At 41.1% G+C, this 12,471-nt stretch overlaps 1 protein-coding gene across 3 annotated transcripts in view; it reads left to right on the forward strand.

Annotated features, from left to right (window-relative positions):
- APBA2 (amyloid beta precursor protein binding family A member 2) overlaps positions 1 to 12,471 on the forward strand; it is a 1,100,835-nt gene that overhangs the window by 556,376 nt on the left and 531,988 nt on the right. The gene's annotated exons all lie outside the window — the stretch shown is intronic.

A 12,471-nucleotide genomic window follows, 5' to 3' on the forward strand; every position in this document is an offset into this window, starting at 1 on the left:
CCCATGATAACCTACTTCTCAAACTCCTCAACACAAGAGGCAATCCATCTGGTCTCTTCAAAGACGTAGAAATGCATATGTTTGCCAATTTGTATTTCAGTGTGCCGTTGATCTGCTCCACCAGACCAGAAGCCTTTGGTCAATTACTGTAATGGAGCTTCTTCTCAACCTGTAGTGCTGCACGTAACATTTTCAGGACCTCAATATTCAGATGAGTTTCGAGATCTGACTTCAGGAGTTGGAAATCAAAACCTCAGAATCAATCCCCTCAACAGTAATCTTGCCATAGTTAAGCTATCCTTTCTATGAGTTGGATAGCCTTTAGTCCACTTTGAATAAATGCACACAATGACCAAAATATATCTTAGTCCATTGCAAATGGGCATCTCAATAAAGTTGATTTGCATCCGGTTAAAAGGTCTTGCAGACTTACCAATGTGGCTCATGAAAACCTGTGTTTTGTTGCTGGCACACCTCACAACAATGACATAGCGTCTCTGCAGTTACTCTGAATCTGGGATTAAACCACGCCTGTTGGAAAAGGTGCATCCCTGCATCCCTTTCTTTCCTAACATGTGCAAGACCATGGTAGTGTTTTGCTATTGTTGACAATAGGTTGTCAGGCAACACCGGTCTGCAATTAGTTAAACCCCAAACATCATCTCATTTGGTAGGTACAAAATGCTCGCACCCAACCCTACTGTTCTGCTTTTGTCACCTCATCATGCAATTTCCTCATCTCTTCCCCAGTATCTAAAGCTGAGGACAATAAATTACAATCTTTGACGTCGGATGTGTCTTTCACTATTTCTTTATTAAAAGTATGTGCATGTAATGCACAATACCTAGCCATCTCATCAGCATATCATTTTCCAACTATTGCATAGTTGGTACCTTGCCACTCAGCGACACATTTCACTAAATTAATTTGGGCAGGCATTTCTAATGGGAAAACCAGAGGATGTCATAAACCCATGCTGTGATCAGAATTGGCCACATTCATGTACGACTCCAAAGCCATATTGACTATCTGTATCGATTGTAACTTGGAGCTGTTCTGAAATGGTACATGCTTGTGTCAAAGCCATTAGCTCTGCAAATTGCTCCGAAAACACTCCCTGCAACCATGACTTTTCCACAACACCTCCAACTGTACACACAGCTGAAGTAGCTTTCAGATTTCCTTTATTATCGCTCACCCATGAACCAACAACAAATAACACATCATCCGGTTCAGGCAATGATTCATCTGAAATATCAGAATGTTCGTACACAACTCATCCAAACAATAATGTTCAACTTCTTCAATCACACTATCATTTCCAGGCAACTGCATTAAAGTGGCGGGATTTAACACTGTGCACCTCTTAAGAGGCACATTCTCTGGACCAAATAAAATGAGCTCATACTTAGTCAAATGACTATTGGTCAGGTGCTGTGTATTCGAGTACGAGTCAACGGTAACTCCACTGAATGGTGCACAAATACTGTGAGTGAATGACCCATGACAATACTTTCACACTGTTCAATACTCACACACGTCACAGACTTGAAATAATTTAAAAATGTCCTTCCAATCAAGATTAAATTCTTTTTTCATTTTATCAAAAGAACAGAACCAAGAGGAAGAGAGGAAACCCACCCGGTGAATCCAATCCCTAATCCATTTCTACATATGGTAATCTCTAAATGGCTCTGGTAGATTAAAATGATTAGATAAAGGTGTATATAAGAATAATCTGACAATTCCTAATACTCTGCGTTTGACACTCCAAACCTTAAAAACACTATTAAGAGTCTTAAGAGAAAACAAACATTTTTATAATAACTGTCATTCAATTATCACCAAAGATATCCCTAGGCCTCTTTCCCCATCATACCTTCGAATGGTGGAGGCACCGCTACCGTTCCTATACTGTCATCATTCTCACATAACAACTCTTGACTATAAATCAGTGTAGTAGCCCAATAAAATAGTTTCAGATTTCATAGAGTCCAAGCTCCCTTGGTAGGGAGAGAAACTGAGGGCTCATCTAGGTCTATAGCAGGCCCAAACAAACTGTGCAAATAAGTTTTCCATTATTTTAAACCATTGAGGAGTCAACTGTAGAGAAATAACCCGAAAAAGATATACAATTTCTTGGGGGTAAAAGCTTCTTAATTACATTACATCTGCTACCTATGGATAGTTGTAAATTATTTAACTTTACAAGATCTTCTTTAGTCTTACCCAAAAGAGGTTCCATATTATCCCTAACCACACTATCCAAACAGGTGGACAGATTAACACCTAGGTTTATTACCTTTTCCACCACCCAGCTATCTGTCATCTTAACTTTTTCATTAATAATGATCTGAGTCTTATCTTTATTCAGGGCATAACCAGAAATCTACCCAAAACACCCGTCTTCATCTTTAATTGCCTTAATGGCAGAGATTGGGTCCAGTGTTACAAGAGCAATATCATCCGTATCGGCCAGGGTCTTATTTGCCCAATTTTGCAACCATATTTCTGGAATTTGATTATTACCTACGAATGAATGCATCAATAAAAATCACAAATAGCGGAGGAGAGCATTGGCATCCCTGCCTAGTTCCCTGTGAAATTCAAAATCTTTCAAACCAAAGACCATTCACCATAACCGTGGCTTTTGGTTCATCCTATGACATTTTAACAGCCCGGATAAAGCCATCACGATTCCAATTCTTGACATTGCGGTCCAAAGATACTTCCAGGAGACCCTATCAAAGGCTTTCTCGTAATCCAGCAGCATAAGAGTCAAAGGGTCCATTGTGAAATTGGTGATGTCAAACAGCGATCCAACTCTTCGAATATGGTCTGTCGTAGATCTACCGGGGATGAACCCATGTTGTCACACTGAAATATTCTTGTGAATTATAGGTGCGAGCCGCATGGCCAGAACTTTCAAATAAATCTTGGAATCACCATTTATCAAGGTTATTGGGTGATATGAGCCCAGGTCATGAGGAGATTTTTTTTTAACCCACAATTTTGACTGAAGACTATGACCAAGGGTATCTCACACCACTAGAAATATGTGTTAATAATTTGCTCATGGTCCCATCTAGTTGGGGGGGGGGGGGAAATATGTGATAAAATTCTGTCGGAATACCATCTGTCCAAGCTGCTTTCTCCCTTGCCAGACTACGCAGGCATAGTAAAAGTTCAGCCCATTGAGGGGGATTATCTAGTTTCTCCTGATCCTCAATAGCAGATTTGGCACTGAGTCAAGATAATCCCTAATGCAGCTCTGTTCGATCCCATTACCAGCCATATGAAGCCTTTGATAATAGAGCCTGAATGCTTCCCTAATCAAGTCTGGGTCCTCAATTTGACCTAAAACAGAATCTTTGATCTCCCAAATTAGGTTAGATGTTATTTGTTGCCGAGCCCGAATTGCCAGATGATGGCCAATTTGTTCATTAAGTTCGTAAGCGGCTGCATTCAGACTTGTTAGCTCATCTATAGCTTTATTGACCAGGATGTCAACAATAGCGGCTTTTGCAACAGCCACCCGCAGCTGCTCTGACTCCACATCCCCTCTCCCCTGGGCAGCCATTACTAGACCCTCTTCGGCCACAGCCAGATTATCTTGGAGGTTCTTAATTATTTATCTGACATGTTTATTATAATTCAGAGAGAATCTCAATGTTTTCCCCCAATACTCGCCTTCATAGCATCCCAGACCATCTTGATTGACGTGCCACCTAGATTATCACCCAGAAATATAGGGATCCACTGCCTCATATGTGCACAGTAGTCTACATTTAGTAGTAGCGTTCTTCTAAAAGTCCATGATCTCGATTTGGCATTAAAATTACCAAATTCTAATTCCAAAACAAGTGGATTATGATCTGATAAAACCTGCAGTAGTTTCTCTATACAACACTTTGTGATTAATGCATTAGATACAAACATGTAGTCTAGTCTAGCATGTGCCATATGAGGATTTGAAAAGTAAGTAAACCCTGGGTCTAGCTGTTCAAAGAATGCCAGCAACCGACCAAACCATGAGCTTGACACAAGCTCTTCAGTGCCTGAAATATCTCAGGTTTCCTGCTTGAATAGCCCCATTCTGCCTCCAAGGACCAATCACTTGGTAAATCAATGTTACAATCTCCGCATAAAATAATAGGGGGAGGTCAAAAGGCAAGTTCATTAGATATTGCGTCAAAAGCGCAGGGGTCATCGCTATTACTCCCATATAGTGTGTATATTGCCAATTTCCCGTTTAGGCTCAATTGGCACTCTGTGATAGCCCACCACCCAAACGTATCCGATTTTGACCGTATAAATTGAACTCCACTTCCTCTGGCTAGAATAGCTACACCCCGCCCCCTTGCACCTTCCGTTGTTGCGCCAATCAATTTATAACTCAGCGACTTCAATAAATGCTGTTGTGCCCCTTCAATGTGTGTTTCTTGCAAACAGATAATATTCGCTCCAAATATTTGCAACCCATCCAAGACCCTCTGCATTTTCTTAACGTCATTAAGTCCACAGATGGTAATAGTGGCCACTCGAAGTTTACCCATGTATGGTTTCTATTTTAACCTGCAATTGTTAATGAGAAATCAGTAGGCAGCTGGTTGGTCATACACAGTATATTAGACCATAAATTATCAATGATAGTACTAAACTCAATGTACCATTTTTGATTATAGAAAGCTACATTTTATTAATACAAACTATTTTTTTTAAAAGAGGCTCAAAATGTATAGGTCAATAAACAAGAAACATATACAAAACAGCAAAACAATATAACCCTTTTACAAACAATAATACAAACCTATAATACAATGAAATGAGTGCAACTATGAGTGCTTAGATATCGTTTCACACATTAAAGTCTAAATGGTCACTGAAATTAATAAAATATCACAATGTTCACAAACAATGCACATGACAAAACATATACCGAGCAAATGAAAATAGGGGGCGGTAAGGAACAAGGGGACATTAATAAAATAATACAATTTTGGTTCTTTTAACCTGCATAATAAAACACAGTAATTCAAAAGCAGCCCACCAAAAAAGCCCCATTACATTTTAAAGAAGATTAAGAAAAGAAGAATTGAACCATTTTTCTTTCTCACCAGCCTGTAGACCCCTTCTACCCACCCTCTTGCCACCGCCCACCCACCACCAAAACCTAGGCAATTAGGCTCAACCATGATCCTAAGTGAGGACGTCTGAAGCCACTCCTCTTGACCCTCCACCTCCCTCCCCTTGTCCCCAACTAACCAATGTGATCAACTAATAAACAGCTCCGACACAAAATTCTAGCATTTACCAGCTGTATTCAATCTACAGGATCTGATTCTGGCCCTGGAAGACTACTTTCAGCCTAGCTGGGTTCTGTAGAATAAACACTGCTCCTGATGTTTGAAAGGGAGTTATTAGTTGTCTGAGACCCCATCTTCTCTGTACATGTGCAAAGTCAAGTTTACAGAAAAACAAGATCCCTTCAAAGCTTCTCTTGGTGTTGGGTCATGCTAAATCATAAACTGCTTGGCATAGAAGGAAGTTCCCAAAGTAGACCAATGTAGCACAGGGTTGAGCCAGTTCGCTGGATGTTTCTCTTGCCAATGTCATCGGGACCCAATGACCTAATTGGACCTCCTTGTTCCAGTTCCAGGAAGATAGTTCAGGGAGAGAGCCTTTCAGCAAATGTATTAGGTATTTTCTTATATCTCTACCATCACTGTTTTCGGAAATCTCTAATAGCCTTCAGTTATTGCGGCGCTGTCGCTTTTCAAAGGCCTCGAGCTTCCACATGACATCTGTCAGGACACCCTCCAGTGATGTTGTCTTGGTCTTCAACATTGCCACTTCGTTATCCAGGGCTTCTGTCTGAGTCTCGACCATATAGAGCCTCTCTGAGATATCAGATATCAGATTTTTCCAATTTTCCGTACCGACCCTTGAAGTTTTTTTGCAGCTAAACATGCCTGTTGATGATTGCAAAACAAGCGGTAGCGAGTGTTCTGCTGGTTTCCCATTATTTAGTAGCTCCAATTCTCCCTCCATCCTAATGTCTGCTCTAGATAGTTCTTTTTCTTTTATTACGACTCCTGGGGGTAGCAGATGCGTAGCAGATTAGTCCCAACCAAGTTCCATTGAAGTCTCTCTCTCATAGACTTCAGCATTCCCCGGGCTCTTCTTGCGATCTTTTTTCCCAAATGAACATTTCTGTTTCTTAGGACTGACTGCCTTTTCCTGGAGGCTGCTACTACTTGAATGAGAGGCCCCTCCTTCGTGTGTTGCTGACAAGCTTACGTCAGATATATCTGAATCTTCAGTTAAGGAGAAGAATTTTTCAGTGGGGTCCGGGGACTGACACACTGCAGCAGTGTTTTTTTTGTATTCCTCTCCTTTGCCCGTGCAGGGTGTCCTGTCAGTTGTTACAGCCTCTTACTCACCACCACCCCTTCATTCCAAAGGCATGCCCGTGTGACAATCACCGATTGCCACTTCCACCAACAATATAATCGGCGGGGGTGCCTCTAAGATGGTAACATCATTGTGTAGTGACCCGGGCTATCCCTCCTTGCTGTAAGGTTTTCTGATTCTTCCCCTTGGTTTATAACTATTGGGTTGCCACCACCAGCTGTGCATCATTTCCTTTTCTATATGCCATTCCATCTCCCTGGGGGGGTAATATATTCAAAATAGATTGTTACGACCCTTTGGGCTCCTGTGTAACCTGTGTTGTAGTGCTTGCTCCCTGCTCAACTTTCACCTCTTTTTCCCCCTTACCAGTATGTTGTTCTCCCTTCTTGTCACTGGAATTAATGTCTATGGCTCCCTGTCGTGGTTCACAAGTTGCGGTAGTAAGGGGGCGTCAACCGTTGGTTTTCCCCATTACTTGCAGGTGGCCTTGGTCTTCACCCCTGCAGTCTCCTGTCCGAGTTCGCAACCTGTGGCCAAATAGAAAATGAACACCTTCCGACCGGTCCCGCCCGCTACCGCGGACAGTACCAGCAGACCGAGAACCTCCCAGCAGCCGCAGCTGATTCCGGCCTTTCCATGATATAGGTGGTTTTGGCGTTCTGCTCTTTGATCCTGATGCTGAGATAACCTGAGCGCATAACTGTCCCGTATTGACTGAAAATTCGTTCACGAGGGGAGAGAGGTAAGTGGTAGCCTTACTCAGATACCATCTTGGCAACCAGTTCTCCTCACTCCTTTCTCAATGTGATGGCCTAAGTGTAGGGCGTCAGTTTTGCAAAACTGTATCTTGGTCGGGGATACCTTATGTCCATTTTCTGCGAGATTGTTCAACAAAGCAATAGTTTCACTTTTACAAGCCTCCTTCGTAGTTGACACCACCAATAGGTTGTCAATATACTGCACTTAATGATTCTGCATCATCAGAGACTTGAGATTCTTTTTGAGTATCTGATTAAAAATTGAGGTGCTCTCCGAATCTCTGTATACTCTTGTGAATTTCTGCACCATGCCAAAACATGTCTGCTGGAACCGAAAGCAGAAAGAAACTGACTATCTTCATGCAATAGGATAGGAAAGAAAACCTGTCACAGGTCAATAACGGATAACCATTTAGCTTTGCATGGAATTTCAAATAAAATCTCAGCTGGATTCTGTACTAAAGGGCAAAATGGAACAAAAATTGAGTTGACCTTTCACAAATCCTGAGAATATGATACGTGCAATTCTGCTTCTGCAAGCCCATAATGGGAGAGTAACATGGATTACACATTATCTCATTATGGATCCCTTCCTCAATCATTGAGTCAATCACGGGAGTAGTTCTGTCAATAGTATCTGAAGACAAACTGTACTGTGGGATTCTTCGGAACACTGCATTAGGTTTACCTGAAATTCGGACTGTGCCGACACTTTTGATTAGTCCGATATCTTTACCTGCAATGTCCTAGACTTTAGGTAACACTGTATCTCTCAAACAGCCAAATCCTCATTCATCAGGAGACGAAACCTCCCTACATCTGATTTCTGTTGGGCCAGTTTAAAAACAACATCCTCACCATTTGTATGAAATTCAATTCCTGTGAGTGTGCAATAAATTTAATAATTTCATTTACATGGTAGATTCACTGGACTTGTGTCACACACCACAAATCGAAGTCGATCCTTGATAGATCCTATTTTGACTGTAACTGGTTGTGAAATTAGGTTAGACAACTTTTTATTTGTTACTCCTATAACTTGGATACTTTCTCCCAAGAGCGGTAGGTTAGGAACCTCTGCTGTTCCCACATTAGAGTGGGTAGCACAAGTGTTGACAAGAAATAAGACAAGATTCCCATCCACTTCTCTATCCACATAGGGACCTTTCTGGTCTACCTTTAAGCCTGCTGCAAGCACACAGTCCTCCTTTCTCTTCAGGCACCCTCATACTCACGGGTCCTGGTCCTCCTCCCTCTTCAGGCACCATCAAACTCAGAGGTCCTGGTCACTGTCATCCAGTCGGCTCAAATACTGCTGTTCTACTTTCTGATTCTGGAAGGAATTTCTAGTAATTTGCTGATTTTGATTCACATTGTATCTTTGTACCTTAACATTCTGTTGTGGCATGGGAGCTTGAAACATTTGCATTTGCTGTGATACATTAGAATTCTCTGTTCTTGCATCTGTTGAGACTGTCCCATGTTATTCCCTTGAGACTGAGCATATTCGACACTCTGCAACGTATTTCCTGCATTATTCATAATAGACTTTTTTTTACGGAATTTTATATAGCACAAACTTGACCCGAAGGTATAAGAGCGTTGCGCATCCTTGCCGAGACTCGTACCCAGTTCCCCAGATTTGAGATCAACCGCCCTAGCCGTTAGGCCACATCCTCTCCCCTAACTTATGCTAAAACGTATACCCTCAACTCCAATGTTAAAATTTACCGCAAGCATGACATGGATTTCCTTTCTCCAAAAGCGACACATGAACACCAGTTCTAGAATCTACAGGATTGGCACGACCTCTACCTTGGGACGGAAAAGTCTACTGATGAAAACCATAAACGCCCTCCATCGTAGGATCTTGATTAAAACCTTCCTGTACCTATACAATACTATAAAAATTAATCTGATTTTGACATTTCTGCATCACTCTTATCTGGTCAATAATTAATTTCTCCTTAAGCTTCTTATGCCTCATCTCAATCTCATCACCACAATATTTTGATTCATGCAAAATCTCATCTAGTGGTTTGCTGTTGGATCATGTTCAAAATGTCAGCTCTCAAACCAAACACAAACCTGTAAAACAAAATGTCCCACATCTTTATCTTAGCCATTTTCCAATATACCCTTTGAAAGCCTGTACTAATCTCTCATAAAACACATTTACTGATTCTTTCAGTTCTTGGGTCGGCCTGTTAAACTGCACCCAATCAATCTCTTTCGGGGATATGTCTGTCCCCTGGTAATTTATTACCTGTTGGTATTTCCTGAACACCACTTGGGATATTGCTCCTCTTCAAGGATCACTTTCTGGTTCTAACTCAGGCCATTCTACAGTAACCTTACATTTGGCCCACAAATCTCCTGGAAACACAATCTCAGAGTATTCAGATCTAACCACAAAACGTTTGAAATGTTCACAAATTGTTTAATTTGTTTGTACCATTCCACTGGACTTTCTCTCAATTTAGGGAAATTGTTTGTAGATGTCCAGGGTATATGAACAAAGCATCTTCCAGGTACTTCTCTTTTAGGGAGCATTTGTACTTCACCTACAATACCACCAATATCATCAGGTGGTGATTACCCTCTAACTTGCTTTGTATACTTCTTTTTTGACCTTCTAACTTCCCATTTTCTCTTTCTTCTGATTTTCCGATTAAGAACATAAGCACTTTTATATGCAATTTATTTCTAGGTGCTCTCATCTTCACCATGTCTTAGTCAATAAATTCTAACTTGTAAGATTTGAACTGTGAATAGCCACTCTTTACTTCTGACCCAATTCTACCAAACTATCATGTGTTGTTTTTGCTCGTTGTGTAATCTCTTTACATCGAAACAATAGTTCCTCCTCTGGCTAGACATCTAATCTTGAAGGTCTAAGTGTCCCCTAATAATTTCTTCTAATTCAAATTTTAATTTGCTCACATCCATGGGTGCTTTATTTTCCTGAACTGAATTTTGGACTGAATTTAACCTGTAACCAAATCTGAAGCAGCTGCTGAACTAGAAACTGAAGTTCGCAGTGGAACTGAATGCATTGATGAAACTGGAACTGAAGCTGGAACTATTGCTGTATTCTGATTATTTGGGGTACTACCCCCCAGATTCATCATTGTAATGTTTTGCGAGTCCTTAATAGCGATTATTAGGGAATCACTATTAAAGACTCGCAAAACGGCATTCATGTAGAAATCGCAATTATTATTGCGATTTCTACTGCCTCCTTATTTGCGATTCGCTAATTGCGAATCGCAAATAAGGAATGGCTTTCCCTTGCATTCCTATGGGCCTAAAGGCCCATAGGAATGAATGGGGAGTCATTCCTTATTTGCGATTAGCAATTAGCGAATCGCAAATAAGGAAGCGATTTCAAGGGTGCCAGGGTGTCCAAAGAAGACCCTATAGCACCCCTGAAATGGTGATTTACACAGGTGTTGCGCACACACATGTCCAAAGGACATGTGTGTGTGTAACATACAACTTAGAAAAATGCACTAAAGTGCTTTTTTCTAAGTTTTTGCTATTTACCACGAAGTCAGACTTCGCGGTAAATAGCGGCCCCAGATTGCCATTTCGCAATTTTTAAATGGTTCATGAATTGCATTTAAGGAATCTCAAATTGAGATTCCTTAAATGCAATTCATCGCAATTTAGCGATTTCTAAATTTGCGAGTTTTGCATTTGGGATGATGAATCCCAAATGCAAAAAAAGTGCTCGCAAAGGGCCAGATTCGCAGAATCTGGCCCTTTGCGAGCCGTATTCCCTTTGATGAATCTGGCTGTAAATCCTTTAAGCCCCGATTACTCTCTAGAATTAATTAAAATTAAGCTTCTATCATTTAAATGTTCACTCATTCCAGGATTCGCTTTTAGTATGGATGTATGTGGAACTGAAATACCCATTGGGCATAGTAATGGCAGAAGAATGTTCATTCATTTCAGGAGGTCTACTTGGTTTGGGACAATAAAAAGGTGGACACCTCTGCACCATTTTTTGTGCCGGATCAAATTGTGTCTAATTTGGGGCAACAGTCACAGCTGCAGCATCAGTTTGAATTGGAGCCATAGTTGTATGAAGCAGTGATCTTGCTGTCAGTCTGAAGAACTTGCACATACTGTATTTACTCCAGTACGTACAGTCTAATTATGGACATTATTTACCTGTAACCCAGACTTGTAAAAGGGCACAAGAGGTCCAATGGTAACAGGAACAGTCATAGGAGCAGACATTTCTGTTCTACCGCTCACAGAAGAAATAAGCATCGATTCCTTTGGCACTTTTAAAATGATAGGAGTATTAGGTTTCTTTGCTGTACTCAGGGCCGTTTCTAGGTATTTTGCCACCCTAGGCGTGAATTGAAAAATGCCGCCCCCTCCCTTTTACTACCATAACTCTTTCCCCATGTCGTCCAGGCTAGAGAGGCACACCCTCTACTGTCGAACCCTTCTATGTTACTCGCATTTACCATCAGGAAACACGATCACAACAGTCAGTCCTGCAAACAACCTCAATGAAAGGCCCAGGCTAGACCGTTACGGTAGCCATACACTCACAGAACTATGTACACTGATGCGCAATAGAGCCTTGTGTTTAAATACCACCGAGGCGTCAAGTGCACCTCGTTTTCAAAACCAGAAACAACAAAAATAGAAACTTGCACCATCTTCCAAGGCCAGACCTAGTGGTTTTGCCAAAGCTTGTTTTTTCTCTCACTGAGGCACCTGAAATAGTTATCATCTAACATTGCTTGGGGTGCCACACATTTGGCTAAATAAGGAGCCTGGATTACAAATCGTGATCTCCTGCTCAGCAGCTGCGATTTTACCGCATCCGCTCTCTGTAATACACCAGACTACTATAAAAAAGTTAATTTTCTGTTTCTTGTAAAAGCCCATTTACACACAACATGATGTAGGGGAGTGCATGTGAGGAGTATTTTAAGAGCTCAGCAGTTTGGCGTATGAAGAAACAGGGGTACTGGGATTATAAATGGGTGTCCCCAGGACCACACTGTTGATGAAACAGGAAGCTGGGTCTACCTGTTGGCATGTGAAACTCCGATGCTAGCGGGTACAAAAGGTCTGCTTTTCACTATATATACGGAATTGAAGTATTTAAAATAATTTAATATCCGTTTAGAATTAAAGCATACAAATGTATATGCGAGCAGGTCACACTGTAAAGAAACAATCTTTGCAGTGTCCGAGTGCTAAATTTGGTCTATATCTCCTCGTCAAAGGCAGAATTTTTCCTGATAGAAATCGATGAATGATGGATCC

Source organism: Lissotriton helveticus, chromosome 3_2, assembly GCF_964261635.1.
Source record: "Lissotriton helveticus chromosome 3_2, aLisHel1.1, whole genome shotgun sequence".
Lineage (NCBI taxonomy): Eukaryota > Metazoa > Chordata > Amphibia > Caudata > Salamandridae > Lissotriton > Lissotriton helveticus.